The sequence below is a fragment of the Haemorhous mexicanus genome, chromosome 3 (assembly GCF_027477595.1).
Source record: "Haemorhous mexicanus isolate bHaeMex1 chromosome 3, bHaeMex1.pri, whole genome shotgun sequence".
NCBI lineage: Eukaryota > Metazoa > Chordata > Aves > Passeriformes > Fringillidae > Haemorhous > Haemorhous mexicanus.
The window spans coordinates 24,660,918-24,677,993 of record NC_082343.1 but is presented as its reverse complement, the minus strand read 5'-3'; the positions used below and the strand labels follow the sequence as shown (position 1 = coordinate 24,677,993).

General features: G+C 41.2%; 1 protein-coding gene across 11 annotated transcripts in view; it reads left to right on the top strand.

Moving 5' to 3' along the window:
• TRERF1 (transcriptional regulating factor 1) overlaps positions 1-17,076 on the top strand; it is a 100,491-nt gene that overhangs the window by 6,363 nt on the left and 77,052 nt on the right. The window lies entirely within an intron of this gene.

Here is a 17,076-nt window from a genome sequence, read left to right as displayed (position 1 = left end):
GTGAAAGTTTGGAGACATAAGATGAGGTGATTTTAATAAACACTTTGATCAGAGACTAAAAGTTAAGTACTCTTTTGGGCAGTGCAGCGGTTCATGAAGAAGGAGGAGGTAGATGGGGTTTCTTTGGCAAGTGTCTGTAGGTGCTGGGTGTTGGAGCAGGAGTGCAGCTGGTAGTGCTGCCTCCTGGACTTGTACCACCAGTGCTTCATTCTGCTGCTGCCTTGCTGTCTCTTGCCACTGGTGGAGAAGATGTCCTAGCGGAAGATCTTGTTTGTACCAGAAAAAAACAACTCTGACTAGTAAATAGGGCTGTTGTTATTTTGTAAGCAGATTTGCTACCTCTTTGCTCTTTTTGTGATGTTAAAATTAGCATTCTTAGCAACAGTAGCAGTGTATTAAATAAAATAATGGATGCTGACCAGACTTTACACGGTTCACAAGTAGGAGTACTTGGAAGACCCTATATAGCTAAACTGAGCTTTCTTTTCCCTAAAATGTAGGCTGCCAAAGCCCTGAAATATTGAAGATATTGACTTAAAGTTTTGTAAACATCATCTCAATTGTTTTTTTTTGGTCTGCCTCTTTTATATTTTGTTTTATCCTGAGCATGGAAGCTGGACTTACCTTGCAGAGAGATGGTGGTGTTTGAGTTGGCCCCTTGCTGCTTTCCGCAAGGAGAGGGCTGCACGTTGCACATTTTTGGGAGGCTGAAAGCATCTTCAATGACTCCTAGGCCACAGTGGGCCTTGAAATAGCCCTGAGCTCTGTGGCCATTACCAGAGCTGAGCTGGAGCCTGTAGTCACCTGAACCGCAAGTACACGCCACGTATAGCTCAATGCTGAACGCAGGGGTTTTATTGCTGCTTGTCCCCCTAGTATATTGGAGGGAAATGTGTGGAAGCAGTTCAGATGTTAACTCACTGGCATGATTTTGGGGGTTTTTTGGTTACCTTTCAAAAGCTTATATTTAGTGTTGCAGAGGAACCCTTATGTATCTTGGTGAAGCAGAAGAAATGCTTCATGTTCAGCCACACTGAGCGGTGCAGCTTTGCAAGAGATCTAATGCTTTGGCCTGCCATGCAGTTCAAATTCAAAGGTCTCCCATGTGGTTGCTTGCATGTGTCCTCCTATCTCTGTTTTGTATCTGCAATTTCAGTATATGCTTCCAGAATGATTTTTTTATTCATTTCCAATCATTCTTCAAAGATAACTGGCAAAAAACATCAGGCTGGTTGTGATTTTACAGCAGTAGAAGGTAGACAACTTTGATCTTGTTAAATTAATTTTCTTCATGTGTGGGCTGAGTGTGTAGTGAGCTGATTTAGTTTTTATTGATCACTGTAAAAATGTGAATTCAGCATCAGAGCAATGATAATAAACAAGTACTTGCAGTGATATTCTAATGAGTTTCTGGCAAAAATAAGGCGGAAAACCGTCTCAGAGCCTAACGTGCTTTAGTGGTGAGATGTTGAACCAGGATACTTTATTTGAAAGGGTTGAGTAAAGCTGTTTGAAGTTCTAACTCTCCCTGGCAACACACTTGCCGCGAGCAGGAGCATGCCAAACGGGGCAAGATGCAGTCTTTTCATGGAGGCATTTGAATGTCAGAAATGGCATTCTTGCCTCTGTCTGGAAGGGCTTTCACCCCCCTGATCACACTAGGGTAAGACAGGTTGTAGGAACAGAGTGTCTGCTTTGTTAGAAGGTGTCTCTGAGCACAAGCAGTGAAGCACTGATGACCTTTCCCCATCCTCAGGAATGCCCTGCAAACCATCGCCGTGTCTTCCAGTAGGTCTGCGTGGCAAAGCATCAGGTACCGAGCGGGGGAGTGGAGAGAGGTTTCTAAATTAGCAGGCAATTTATGTCTGGAGAAGTGAGATTCATATTCATAACTACGTTGAACACATATTTCTGAATATGGCAGGGGCATATCTCCATTTAAGGTGGCAGTAATTCCTCTAAGCCAAAATATTTGCAGAAGTATGGGCAGGCAAATTCTCTCTCATTCTTCCACTCAGGCTGTGTTTCCAAGACTTGAAGAGGTTTCTCAGTTGTGATGGTGAACAGTGATTCTCTGTATTTTTTTTTTTGTCAGTTAAGCTTGTTTTATGCTGTCAGAGTTCAGTAAATTGGTATGCGAGCAGCATGGATCACAATGAAAAGGTATTGCTGCTATCTGTATGAGTGTGATGGCATTAGAAAATGAGAGGCAGAATTTTTTTGAAGTGAGAAAAGGTTTTTTTAGGACTATGAAATTTTGTAAGAGATGGTTTATAATTACTTTAATACTTTTCTAAAGTTGCTGCTATTATAATGAAAGAGCATGAATAAGAGAATATGCCTTGCAGGTAAAATGAAAAAAGATTTCACCGTTTATATACTTGAAAACCAAAGATGCATTGCAGAGGATGAATTTTACTGCTTCTATATTGCTTGTAGTAAAAAGTTGGTCTTTGAAGTTGAAAACAGCTTTAGATTTAAAGAAATAATACACCTGAAAAGGGAGGTTCACAGAAAAAAAGACATTGGATTAAGTACTGCTTTGTTAATGAAAAGAATGTAAGTTAAGCCAAATGTGGTTGCCTGCATAGTAAGGTACTGCTTAACATGAGTGGGAATGATAAAATTAAGTCTTAGCAGACTTTTATTTCAACGATTTCCAACTTTCAGAAGTTTTAATCTGGACGTTGCATGCACATACATAAACGATAGACTAATACCACAGAATTACTCTAATTTTTGAAAGGAACTGTACTTTGATGCTGGAAGTCTGTCAGCATACAATCCCTAGGCTAACTGCATGATCGTTAGTTAAAGTAGGGGTTCATTAAAATAACATGGGCTCATCTGGTTTTAAAGGCCACCTCTCAGCCAGTAGGCGATGGTCCAAAACGAGTAAGGTTGCAGTTCAGACATTATAGGGCAATGGCACATAGATTGCTTCATAAAGCTGGCTGATGGGAAGGCTTCTGTCAGGTTCTGTTCTCAGTATTGGACCAGATTTTTCAATTTTTAGTCATCTGTAGCAAAGCCTGCTCTTATTATATTTGGTTGAACTACCTGTGTGACTGTTTGAAAGAAGGTGCAAGGTTGGGTCTGCGTATGACTGACTGCAGCTCCTTGTTGTACTTATTTTACTCTGTAATAATTGTATTCTTCTAGTTGAAGTATCATAATTACAAAGTGGATGATGGGCTTCAGTTATGTAAGGAAAATCCTTACATTTAAGCCCCACGCTATCGTTTGCATAAACAGCTCGTTTTCTTTATTTTTTTCTTCAGGTAGAACTTTTACTTTCAGGTTATTTCTGGAAAATCCGTACTGCTAATTATGTAAATTGCAAGAAACAAAAAAAGAGAACAAAAGAGTGGGGCATCTTATTTTAGGCTTCAGCAAATGCAAAGTCATACGTGGCCATTACAGCTATCTAGAATATGTACCTGCATTGTTCCGCTACTGCTTTTGTTACCAGTAAAACTTAAACTGGGCATTTCTCGCCGGCTTTGTACATTGGATTGCCAAATGTGGGAACCGGGAAGTTTTTCCAGTAGCAGGGTCAGCTTGTGCCCCCTGGAGAGTCCCTCCCTGCAGGGCTCCTTCCTTGCATAGACAGAAGTTTCTTGCTGAAAGCAAATGTGGGCTTTCTTTTTTTGGTATGTTTGTTTTTATGCTGTTGTGTAGGCAAGCGTGCGTTTTCTTGGGGCAATCCCCTACAAGAGCAGCAAGTTTTTGTACCTGCACCTTTTGCCTGTTCAGGCAGTAAGAAGCTCTCCTTGAATGGAGGAAAGGCAGATTTCACACCTGCCTGCCGATCAGAGAGAGAGGAGAGTGGAAGAAGCGGTGTTTGAGTGAATGAACAAACTTTCAGGCTGACTCAGTGATACACGTACAGGGTACGCTGCAAGGATTAGTCACCAATTTACAGTAAATCTCTGTGGTGCTTGCTGGGGATGTGTCTCTATGGAGCTGCACTTAGCAAGCCTGCTAGACTGAGAATGCAGGTAAATGTTATTTCCACAGTATTTTCCCAGTGAACAACAACAACAAAACGCAGTGAAACTCAAAGGCTTGTAAATTTCTAAGCTAAAGGCAAAAAAAAAAAAATCTTTTGGCTATATCATGGTGCTGCTATCTTCATCTGTGAAACTGGTAGGAAAATGAATAAATTATGCAACGACCTCTTTTTTACTATTTAGAAACCTGTGCTTACATGTTATTAGTACTGTTCTACCCTCTTCTGTGCGGGTTGGTTTTATCTTGGGTTGTTTTTCTTTCAGTAGGTAGGTTTCAAGCTGCATTTGTGTAAAACACCAGTTTACATTATGGCAACAGAATAACAATTACAGGGAAGGATATTCATCTGTTGAAAACACTATTTTCATTTGCCAAACAGAAATTTTGGGAAAATTACCCTCCAGGTTAAATTTTCTTACAAATGTTCTCAAGTTCTGAAATTATTTACTGGCATAAGAGGTAAGCACAGTAGTTACAGCAGAGTTCCTATTAAGAAGTTACTTCTTTGGAGGGAAAGAAGTGGGGGTTTTAATTTAAAGAAAGCTATTATTTTTAAAAAATGGTAAATTTTTTCTGCAGCATTTCCTGAGTTACCCAAATTTAGGGGTTTTTTGTATTTTTAGATTGTTCTTTCACCAGTTTCTTCTGTTTGAAGTTTTTTGTTTGTTTTTTCTTTTTTTTTAAATTAATTTAGCTGAGCATCTTTCATAATTCTAAGATGCCCTTTCTCTCTGATCTTCTGACCTGTTTTGCTTGGCTTGTTTAATCTGTCCTTAGAGAATAGTTAATTTTGGCCATAATCCTACCAAAAAATCCTTTACAGCTGTTAGAGCAAGATTTTTTTTTCCTATTCTTTGCTTAAAATTACTTCCTCCAAAATAAAAAAAAACCCAAACCAAACATCTTGTTGAAGAGTGAGAACCAGACTGCTGGCACTGCTGGGTGGGACAGTGCTGAGGGTGCATGCCTGTACAAGTGGTTTGGCTCACTGCTCTCCTGGTGAGCTGATCCTGTCGAAGGCTTTGAGTCTTCTGAGGAGCAGGAGCAAAGGCTGGAAGCATTATTAAGTTTTGGGGTTATCTCACGCTGTTTATTTGAAATGGAAGCCAAGCAATTTACTTATCTCTGTATCTTGGATCTGAAAAAAAAAAAAGATTTTTTTTTTCACTAGCCTATGTGTGGAAATGACATCACAGCTTACATCAGCCATGCTAAATTCAGAGGTTTTTTCTCCTCCCTGTTGGGTTATTAACTGAGCATTAGCTCTGTGCTGCAAGTCTTGCTTTGCTGACTGTGGCACGTCGATAACTTCGTCATAAATGCTCTGAATTTTGTGCAATGAGGAGAAAGGAAGATCTGGTGTAAAGCCTTTTGAAACTGGTGGGAATGTAGCTCCTTTCCTTGCTGTGTGTGCCTCCAGACTGGGTGGCCCCCTAATGCCGCGCCGTTCCCAGGATCCCTGCTGCAGAGGAAACATCCAAAGGACGGCGCTGTGCCTTTTGGCACTTCTGGTGACCAGGTCAGGAGTTTGCTGTGGCACATTGTTGGGTAGGTTATGTCCCCATAGCCCTGCAGGGCAAAACCTGCCCTTATGGGACTGAGTAAGTTTTGAACTAAAGCTCTTAATTTGTTGCTGAATGTCCCATGTGCAAAGCTGAGCTCCCTGTCAGGGAGTTGAGAGCTCCTCAACTCTACCAGAAATCTCCAGGTGTGGGAGCTGCCCTTCTGGGGTTGATGTAGGGCTACAGCTGTGGCAAAGTGTAAAATGGAGGCATAGGGGTTTCCTGTGAGAGCCTGAGGACCTGAGAGGAGGGAAACAAAAATCAAATTAAAGTTGACATTTTGAAAAGTTGATTGCTGTGTTTTTTAATCATAAAGCAATTTTTAAAGTAAGTCACTTTCCAGAGGAAAAAGAAATACGTTAAGAAGAGGGAGAAATGTTGAATTTGTGCATTTAAGTGCAGCAGACTTGGTAGCGAGCTGGTGGTGGTACCAATGTGCACAGAGACAAAAGGACAACCATTGTTCTAACTCTCCTGCTAAATTTTTAGCCATAATTCCCTATATGTAGAGCATTTTAATTTTTCTTTACTATTTTGGGAGGGCTGAGGCTATGGGGATGGGATTCATCCCAATAAGTTAAAAAAAAAACAACAGTGAAACAAACTCATCTGACACTTCAATGGATGTGGAGAGATTTCCCTTCTTGTTGTGTGTCTCAGACAGCCCTCTCTGCCCTGGGAGAAAGACAAGGAGGCCTCCAGGGACCTCCAGCAGGAAGAGTTGTAGGAACAGCTCTGTATTGGGCTCATGGCATGCGAGAGTCACCGATATCCATTCACACACTTTGTATTTTTTTACATCTCTTTTTCTGCCATAGCCAGGAGCAGGGGGATGCAGGGGGAAGGGCTGAGGGATGTGCTGGGTTGGTGTAACCCCGCGCGTTTGAGCGGTCAGTGCTTGCACACGCCACGGAGTGCTGCAATTACTTGTCTTTTTAGAGCTTGCAAGGAGAACTTCATTGCTGCTGTTACTTGTGTGGCCATATGCTATTTTTTTTTCTTACATATGTTCTCTGATAATTGTCAGTAGCAGGTGCCTGTGAGCCAAGGCGGAGCGGTATTTAAAAATCAGATGCTTAATGGGATTAAAGAATTGTGCGAGTTGAGCACCAGCAAAAAGATCAGGTTGAAAGCATTGGCCTCTGGAGGTCGTGTTCCTCACAGAGCAGCAACATGGTTGGCAGCAGTGCCGGTCTTTCAGTTCCACCATCCACTTGTAGACCTTCTTGTGACCTTCAAGAAGTAGTCAAGAGGTCTAGTTTTGGGTCTTTATATGTGGTTTGGCCAAATCAGAGAAAACACAAAGTCCCTTCTGATGTGTGTACCAGCCCCCAGGAACAGAACTGGATATGTGTTGCATCCGTTCTTGGTGACTTGGGTGGTACAGGGCTGGTTGGAGATGTGACATGAAATCTCAAGTCTGGCAGACTCCCACTCTTTGAACCTACCTTTCCCCCTGGGTTTGTCAAGCATCCCGAGCTGTTCAGGTTGCATAACTGGTTGCTGTTATATTGCACATTTGTGCATTGCTTCCCATGGATCATTGCTGTGATAGTAATTGCTGATGTTGCATCTCCTTCCATCATCTGAGAAACAACCACCAAGAGGAGGATCTGGGGAGATTTGTACTTACTCTGGACTTGGAATGATTCAGCTGTGTCCGCTGAAAATCATTCTGGGGCATTGCATGACCAGAATCCCCCATTATCCATGATATTGCTATCACATCATCTTCCTATCTCCACAAATAGCTCTCTGAATTACCACTCCTTCTGTGTTTCTGCTGGGGGGAACTGGGTGTAACAGATGTCTAGGTGACCAACAAGTCAGAAGTATCTTATATTTCAAAGTGTCAGGAAAGACATAACTCCCCTAACATTTTTTTTTGGGGGGGGTGCGGGGATTGGTTTGGGTTTTTTTCTTCATTTCTGGTAAAGAACTAGTGAAATATAGAGCACATATGGAAATGGCAGACGTTGTTGGGTTTTTGATTTTTTTTTGTTGTCCTTGTTTCTAAAATTAAGCACACAGGAGTTTGTGAGATCTTGCAAAGAATTTAAATCATATTGCACAGTCATGTGTTCAAGGAATCTTTTTAATCTAGTCACATATATAGTGAACAGATTCAGATTTTAAAAAATACATTGCAGTAAGGAGAGGTAAACCAAACAGAATAAAGACAAAAGGCTGCTAAATATTTTTGACTGTACTTACCTAGTTTAGTTTGCTGCCAGTATTCTGTTTCCTTTTTGTTTGGTTGTCCTTCATGTTCTTCCTATGTAAGAAAGAAACCTGTAATATGAGCTGTTCTGCATATCCCTTGCATAATGTTGGCAACTGAGAACTGAATCACACGACTTAAAGTAGGTCTGTCTCTGTGTCAGAAAACTAACAGTTTCTCCTTCCTGTGGGTGGACATCCATGCACAGGGGTAGTAAGCTTTTATTCTGCCATGGTGTGTTTCTGTAGTATGTTTCTGAGCTGGATCGTGGGAGGAGGAGTGATCTCACAGCTTGACCACAAGTGCACTTGGCAGTGCTCACATGGGCAGAGCTGGTTGCAGAATTTGGGTCAGCGGGACAGTATCCTGGTGAGCTGTCTGGCACGGGACCCTCTAGGACCATCTAGCTGTATTAATTTACCCTAATTCATGCTATATATAATAGAAAAAAATTTCTTGGGTGTTTTTACTTCTGCATCTGCAGAACGTCGACCTCGGACTACTACAAAACCTTTGAAATCGTTTTGATGGCATGTCCTACACCACTTCAGAGCACAAGCTACTCAAGTCAGACATGCTGAAGTTAAGTTTAGGCTTTGTAACCAAAAGGATGTACAGCACATCATCAACTGTACACCATTGTTTTACTTGTTTCTCATGGTGAATTTAATGAGGAAGCCGTGGCAGATACATACATATACACATATGCACAAGGCAGATCTGAAAGCAGTGAACACAAGCATACATGCATTGTGTTGTAATTGCTTTCTCTTGGGGGTTTTGTTATTGTTGTCCCTTTCACAAACTGTGAACGTGTAATTTTTCGTGTGCTGTTCTTTCGCCCTCTCTCCCAGAGAGGCTCAATCTATCATGTTAAAAGAAATCAATAAAAAGTCTAGAGGTTTATTTATAAAGTAGAGAATAGAGAGAGGGTGCAAAAATTCCATTAAAATGGCAGTTTAGCACTAGCTACATCTCTTTGGGACTAAACTCCAATATTTTAAACTATTAAAATTGTTACAAGAGTGCTTTTAAAGTGCCACAAATCACAGTAAAGCTTTCTAGTTGAAACTTGCCTTTATATAGTGCACTAGAATTTAGCTTATATATGTTTTTGGAGTGTCTGATGGATTCTGCCCTCAAACACCATTTTAGCATCCATTTTAGAGCTTTATTACAGTTAATAATCTTACAGGTTTATCCTCAAGGGGAAATACATGAATGTAAGAAGTCAGAATTTATTTTCCTTCAGAAATGTGAGTGTATGTATGTCTTTGTGCACATGCAACTCTGAGCAAATTAATTATTTCTGAGAAGTCTATGGGCTTCTAATGTAATTCATCAGGATTGCCTGGCTTGGCACATGCTACTTGGTAACAGGAACTTATAAATTCCAGTAGCTGTGGGCTGTTTTATGACATAGCACTTTTCACCAGTGATGTGATGGTCATCTATTCCATGTTTTCTATCTAAAGAAATAAATGTGTCCATGTGCTCATAAATATGATGCTGGAAAGTTTATGGGATAGTGTCTGTGCTGAACCTCTCAAATATGAGAAGTAGTGTGTCTGAAGTGTAAGCTTTGCCTCCACTCAGCATGTTTTTGAATCTTTTTTAATAGCTGAGGAAGATTGATTTTGAAACTTGAGTTTAAAATGCAAATGGCTCTGTATAGTTTGGTGTTGTACCATCTTCTTTCCTGGGATAAAATTGTTTCTAGCAGAAATGCCCTTTATTTACTTCCAAAAATACCCATTAAAAAATGGTGAACTCTTATTTGGGCTAAGGTGGGCTTCTCCTTCCCCAGAAGACAGTACAGGCTGTTGGAGAGCAGCATGGCTCTTGGTAGGGGCTGTGGGAGCAGACTGCATAAATGAACATGGCAGAAGGCAAATGAGAAACTCCAAGTCACCACATATTTGTGTGTGGTAAAAATCTGCACCCTGTCACACAGTCATGTCTGTACATACAACTCAATAACCCAGCCCATTGTTCCTGCGTTGTTCATCAATTTTTGCTTTTCTTACTGATCCACAGCCAGTTTTAGCTTATTTTTTGCTGTTGATTGTGAACATTTCCCTCTTTTCCTTGCTTGATGATCCCAGCAAGCTTAAAAACAGCAAAACTATTAACACTGCCCTTTCACTGTTAATTAACATCTGAAGTTTCAGAAAAAGGGCTCTAACCTGTGTAGTGTTTGTGTGGTGGAGATGCTAAAGGGAAACTACTAAAGCTTACTTTTCTAAGCACAGACAGCTAAAATCTTTTCTGTAAGGAGCTTCTCAGTGTGGAAAAGAAAGCCTCCAGTTGTGTTACACAGCCCTGAGCAGAAGTGGTAGGTAGTATCTCTGCTTTTGGAAAAATAAGCAAGTGATGTTAATGAGGATAAAGCAGAACAGCATCATTCACAAAAATTAGTTTCCTCTGAAGTCTGAAGTCAGCAGCCCACTGAAACTGGGATTGCAGGTGGGGTAGTTAGGTTTGGCCAGATTGTGTTTGCTGCCAGCTAAGGCTGGCATCCCAGCTCTGCTCTTCTGCTGGGGGGGGCTTCTCTTCCTTCCTCTCCCTCCCCCTGGGTTTGCTCAGACATGTTGGCTCCCTCAGCTCTTGGTGCTGGGCAGTGCTGGTGTGCCCAGACCTGTGCCAAGCACCTATGTAAGGAGGAGAGTCTAGTGAGAGGTGTGGGAAGAGGCAAGTGAGAGAAGGCAGCACAGTCCAGAGCGTTAATCTGCAGCCTTTGGAAGGCATTTGTGAGGTCAGGGTGCTGCAGCAGTGTGGAGGCTGCCTGAGATCATTTAGGAAGTATGATGTCCTTGAAGAGAAATGAGGTTCTCTCACTGTGCCGTGCTCACAGAGCTGTTGTGGCTCTGACTCCTTGACTGTGTCCCTGTAGGCAGAGCAGCACTGAGCTTTGAACATCCTGTAGTTCAGGCCACTAGTTTCCATTTCTTCTCCTTCTTCCCAGTGGTGGACATGTCCTCAGTCTAGCAGGATGTTTGTCTCCTTGCTTGCACCATGGACCTTTTGCAGATTGTAGTAAAAAAATCTTGACAGAGTGTTGGTGGTTGGTGCTGTCCTTGAGGAGAACGTGCCTGCAAGGGGAGGCTGAGCTGGCTGTGAGCAGCTGGCACACACTTGGTCTAACAGGTTAAATCTGTTGGGTTGGATTGCTCCTGCTTCTAAAATGTCCATGGGACAAGCACTGCTTTTGGCCAGCTGCTCTTGGAGTGAGTCTGGTCATACACTGCGTCTGGGTCTCACAGTCTCTGTGCTGGGCTTGAGGCACCAGCCAGCTCCTAAAGAAAGCCCCCAGTCCTCCTAGCAAGATTTCCCTGTTATATTTCCTATTGTATTTCCTATTTGGGGCATGGTGGTGCCCTACTTTCCCCACTGGGGTTGGGGGAGGGGGGTGGTGTGAAGCCATTTCTGTGGGTTTGCCATAGCGAGGAGGTGGTGTGTTTTAGGATGTTGTGATGACCTTGCTGAGTCAAACAGCTGTTGTGTAGCTGCTGGTGACTGGAAAGGATTGTCCTCCTGCAGCTGTGATCTTTTATGAGTTTGAGGTCTGATTTTCCTAAGTGTGGCTCTCTTGAGACACTTAAGTCACTATTTAACCAAACTGGCAAAACCACATGTCTTTGGCTTTGAGGAGTTTTCCCCACCAGCTCTGTTGATCTCTCTTGATGCTGTGGGAATACCTGCACTGGCCCTCCCCTGTGCTTGGGGTTGAGCCCACAGGGAGGGAGGACTCTCTCAGCTTTTCTAATGCTTATGGCAGAAGGGAGGAAGTGGTAGATACCAATCTTGCCCTCTCACACAGCCTTCCACACGCATCTTGCTGCTGGTGGCCACCCAAACTGTCCCCTAGAGATGCTGCCCTACCATGACTAATTTCCTGGCTTCTAATTTGAAAATGCAGTTACCAAAGTTGTGCCAAGTTCCAGCTTTTGTTATAGATGAAAACCTAGAAAGCGTACTTCTGGGAAGAGGGGTTGGAGATTGGTTGGTTTTGGGTGTTTCTGGTCACTGGAAGACAGGAAGGGGATTAGTAAGTGTTGAGGATTTTACTAATTTAATTGGTGTACCTTGATTTCAAAATCAAGACTTAGTGCATTGGAAGTAGTAGATGCAAAGTCTGTAAGGTACAAGGACTAATCAAAACTGTGATTGTTAAAGATTTATACTGTCACTTGTAATGCCATAAAATCTGAATATGATTGGTGAGATAATCAACCTGTGTGATAAACAGGTTATCTTTCTTCTGTTGTTTATACAAATAGTTCTGTTTGTAGTATTTTGTGGACAGCAGTATTTAATGACTGTGCATGTTAGACATAACTGTTAGTTAAATGTCCTTGGGAAATATTTTAACTAATAGATGTACAAGCATGTGAATGTAGTGAATTCTTTATGAATTGTTTTCCCAGCTATAAAAGTGTTCTAGTTAAGGGAAATAACTTTTCTTAGTAAGTAAATGTTACTCTTAAGGATAAGATTTGGTATTTTCTTGTGTGTTTTTCCTTTGGGATATGTGTGTGTGTTTTAAAAGAGTGCTAAGTGAATAAAAATTCATGCTTGGAGTATTGGTGAGTTGGTAATGCAAGGTCAGATATTTGTATTACTTATACAGCCACTAGTTTAAAAATAAACAAATTCTAATATGCATTTCATGTATATAAACAACTACAGATGTTGTAAAATACAAAGCACAGAGCAGAATAACAGAGGTAAGCTTCAAATGTAGATGCACAGAATTAACTGAGATGGCTGGGGAAGCAGATTTAGAAAAACAGGTATTGAGGTGGCTCCTTTCTTTATTTGAGCAATTCAATTGTCAGAAATTGTCTAGAAGGAAATTTTTATGGCTTGTACAGTTTCAATATCTGAAAACTGTTTTTACCAGATTTTGCATTTATTGGTGGAGCTATAAATAAATGCAGAATAATTTTGCTGGGCTTCATGGAGTTTTTGCAGATCAGTATCAGCCCAACAGCTCTCAGAATCTGGCCTCACTTTCTCCTTGGCTGGAAGAGCCAGTACTTAAAAACTGTGGCAAAACTAGCTGAGCATTAATCTTACACAAATTGGTTAATGAGGGGCTTTTTTGTTTTGTTTTTAATTAAAAGATATCTTTTTCAGACAGACAGTTTCCTGGGAATGCTGGGAGAATTGGTTAACTAAGCAGTTTCCCGTTACCAGTCTTAGTCCTGGCTTTTGAAAAAGCAAAATGCAGCCTCCCCCCTGCCCCAGCCTCTGAGAAGCCCACCAGACAGACAGCCTTTCCTCTCCAGGGGCACCCAGCCTGAGCACCCTGAGGGAAATGTGCAGCACAGAAAACTCAGCAGTTTGGTAAATGAAGTAAAGGGGAAAATAAAGTTCTCGCTGTTTCAGTGTGGAAATCAAGAGAGAAATATCAAGGTTGGCTGTATGTTAGCCTAAAAATCAAGGTTAGGAAGTTCCTTGAATAGTATGAACTCAGCTTTTTTGCAGGGAACTGCTTTTAGATTGCCTAGCTCTTTAGGAATTGGTTGATAAATTTTAATTTTAGCAAAAAATGAGTCAGTCCGTTACCTAAAATAACATTTTTGTTAATGCCTTGCCCCAGTGTAAAGCATTTGAAGTAAAAAAAAAAAAAACAAACCCACTTTTTTTTCTGTATTTCTTCTGTCTTTAAAATTGTGTCTATGATCTGCCAGCAAGCTGTGAAATGGTTGTGACAGTCACTATCTTGACTTCAGCCCTGTATGGAGACTCCACGGCAGGGAGTGGAATCATGTGATAGGCAGAGTAGTGAAACACATCTTCATTGCTGCATACTCCATTTAGCTGCTTTCTGCCCCTTTCCCCGTGGGCTTTGGCAGGATCAGGACCACGAACTAGCTTCTCCCTACGCTGCTTGTGACCCTGGACTGAACAGGGTAAAGGAAAGAAAAGCTGGACTGTGTACTCATAGAGACATAGCAAATAAGAGGACACTTCACCTCTTATTTTAGCTTCTGGAAGTGCAACTTTTATTGAGTTGCTGTTAGAGGAGGCTTGGTGAGATGTAAAATGGACTTGTCCTGGCTGCCTCCAGTGATCCCAGCACTGTGGTGCCTGTCCTGTGTTTCTTGGGTTAAGAAAAGTAAAGCGAGGCAGCAGGAAGCAAGGATGTAAACTTCTCAGAAGCAGAAGGAAAATAATGACATCACTGATTTTTTTTTCAAACTTTGAGCAGTCTTAAAGTTCTAGAGGTTTTTTCATCATATCTATTACATGAGGAAAAATGTGTATTTTTCATAGCACTTGATGTGATCATATTTTTAACTTTTTACAGTGCTGGCATTTACAGACATGGCAACTGCTTTGAAATAGTGTTTCTTTTATTACAGACCTGATTAGTTGGGAGGGAATGGGAATTAGAAATTTTTATAACAAGTACTGGCAGTATCTCATGCACCGCCCCCCCCCCCCTTAAATATCTTCCGCTTTTATTTCTTTTTTTTTGAAGTCATTATGTGAGGTGCATGTTATCCACTGAAATAGAAGTACATGAGGCTGTTGTAATTCAGCATTCTTGTGAAGTAATCTGTTTCAGCAAGAAAAAGGCTGTGAAACTTTTAATAAATGTAAAGAAAAAAATGTTCTGAAAGTTTTTGACTCTGGAAACCCACTTTTTCCTCTGAAAATTTTACTTGTTGGTGTAATTCTTTAAAAAGGTTGTACTCCTTTTGAAAAAATGGATGCTGAATGAATATCATGGATAATACAGAAGCCTTTGTAGGATGTTCACTGACCTACCTAAAAAGCCCAAGAGAGATAATTACAACCTTTGGTAGTCTACATGTAAATGCATTTTGCAAACGATTTTCCTTGCAAAAAATACAAACCAAGTTATGTTTTGGAATCTGTACGTATGTAGAAAATGGACTGTAAAAGAGATGCCTATTTTAGGCAATTTTTGATGAGTTCCAGATTAAAAAAAATAAAATTATGGCATATTAAATTATTAGGCATCTTTACTAGGGTGGTAGGAAGATTTATGGTGCAATGAAATATTGCTGCAACCTAATTTAGAACTTGACAAATCTGGTTTTATAGGGTTGAATTATAAGGGATACCTCATTACTTGTGGGGAAAACTTCTATAATTGTTATTTTTGGCACCGTGGTCTTCTCTTTGGTTGAGCTGTGCTCTGTAGAAGCTGCTTTGGGCAAGATGTCTCAGCTGATCCTTTTTCAAGGGAGCTGTGCAGAATGAAGTCATAATTAAGGATCACATCCTGGCAGGCCTTTCTTACCACGTGTGGTTGCTGATTTCAAGTTAAATGCTTGCTGTCCTCATTGCTCTTTGGTCAGAGATGTAGTGTTTCTTAAAATCACAGATTTGTACTTCATTGTGAGATGCTCCTTACTGATAGTGAATATCAGATACTCTATATACAGTATCAGTAGTTACAGAAAATTTAGCTCCACCAAAATTACATGTGTGCTGCCTTTTTTTTAATCCTCTGTTCCTTTCCTCTGCATGCAGGCCTCTTGATTGCACAAGGGCATGCTTTGAGCTTAAAGTAAGAAGCAATTTATGTGGAGTATGACCTGGCATTATGGCTTGCAGCAGTAAATAGAGAACATTTTAAAAAATCCATTCTCTTTTTCTGTTTAGGAAGTCTATAAAAATTTGGGATAGCAAATACTTCGATCCTCTTTGGCGACTGCTGACAGTATTCAAACAGTGCTGTTTACGGGTTCTCAGTTGAGGAAAAAACCCAGAAACTAAGTCTGTGCATTCAGCTAAACTGAAGAGGAAATTTTACCTGGAAATAGTATTTCTTCACAGGGCAACACAGAGTTTCTTGTGTGCATTGTTTCCCCCGCTGAACTGACATGCAGAGTGATGGATCTTAAGCAAAGTGCACACACGTGTAACTACATCTGTATGTACATACAGGAGCATGTGACAAAGGAAAACAAAGCCACAGGCTTTGAGTTCAGACAGTAAATCTTTTGAGGACCTTTTCTCCTCATTTCTGTGCAAGAGAAGTCTCCTCTTCTCCCAATGCTGTGTGTTACCTGACCCTGTAGTTCCACAGGTGTGTGTATGAGGTGTTGTGCCTGCCCCACAGGAGGAGTAAGGCATTGCTGGATGGCTTATGTGGTCAGGTATGAGTAGCAGAGGAAATGTTTGCATTTAGGAGACTCTCATATTGAATACTGAAATGTCCTGCTGGCAAGCACAGCTTCATACGTTGAAGGAGAGCAGCAGTTTGGTGGATGTTGAATGTGCACTATGTTACGCACTTAGCTTCAACTATAAACCATTTGCTGAGTTTTAGTGACTCTGATGTTTAGTCTTTGCCCCCCCGACCCGTGTTTAGACATTAATAGCCAAGTATTTTGCCTCTGTATGTAGCCTTAAGTTGCACTTTTTTCTGATGTAGTCATCAGATCAAATTATTTATAAAATGAGGACATCCTTTTGGACTTCATGTGTAAACAGTCTTTTAAATATATGCACAAGCAGAGAGATTCTTCTCTGTTTATCCACAGTTGAAGGCTAAACATTAATAAACGCTAACATTAAATAGTGGGTTTTTTCCCCCGCCTCGTTCTTCACTGAATTTTTCCCTTTAAGGTTCAGAATCCTTCTCTAGATTACCCAAAGAACTTTCCCTTTGCCCTTGATCAAGATACTGGTTGTAGTATGTCTCTGGTACTGTGATTATTGTGAGCTGGAGTAAGCAAGTGGTTTCTCTGGAGTGGTTCTTGCTGGACAGGTATTCATCAAAACCACGTCTGCAATGCTGGCACGTGTGTTTGAGGGTAGGATCTGCTGTCTTCAGGCAGTATGGGGACTCCAGGACTCTTTAATTCTGGAATTACCAGTGAGAACTGGAAACATGCCACCAGCTCACCAGAGTACCATTTGAAATTTCCTTGCAGCTAAGTTTGTCTTGGGCTTGACTTACTTCTAAGTTATCTCAACAGGCAACACATTTGTAGTATGGATTTGGGGTTGCTGAGGAGGGATTCTCAATAAAGATCAGAGGTGGCTGATGATGTCTCAAACTGCTGCAGCAGAGAGGCTCTCCTTTTGCTCTCTCTGCTTTTTGAATCTGTTTTGCTGGAGACCTGGGAGGTGCCCATCCAAGATGCTGCCTTCAGCTGGAAGGGGAGGTGGAAAAGCAAGCTGTAGAACGGGGTTTGAGGAACGTGCATCTTGCATAGTTTTTAAAGGTACCTACTGCTGCCAGGCTAATTTAATTTGTGTGTTTGTTTCAGCTTTCTGGCTTTTGTTTTT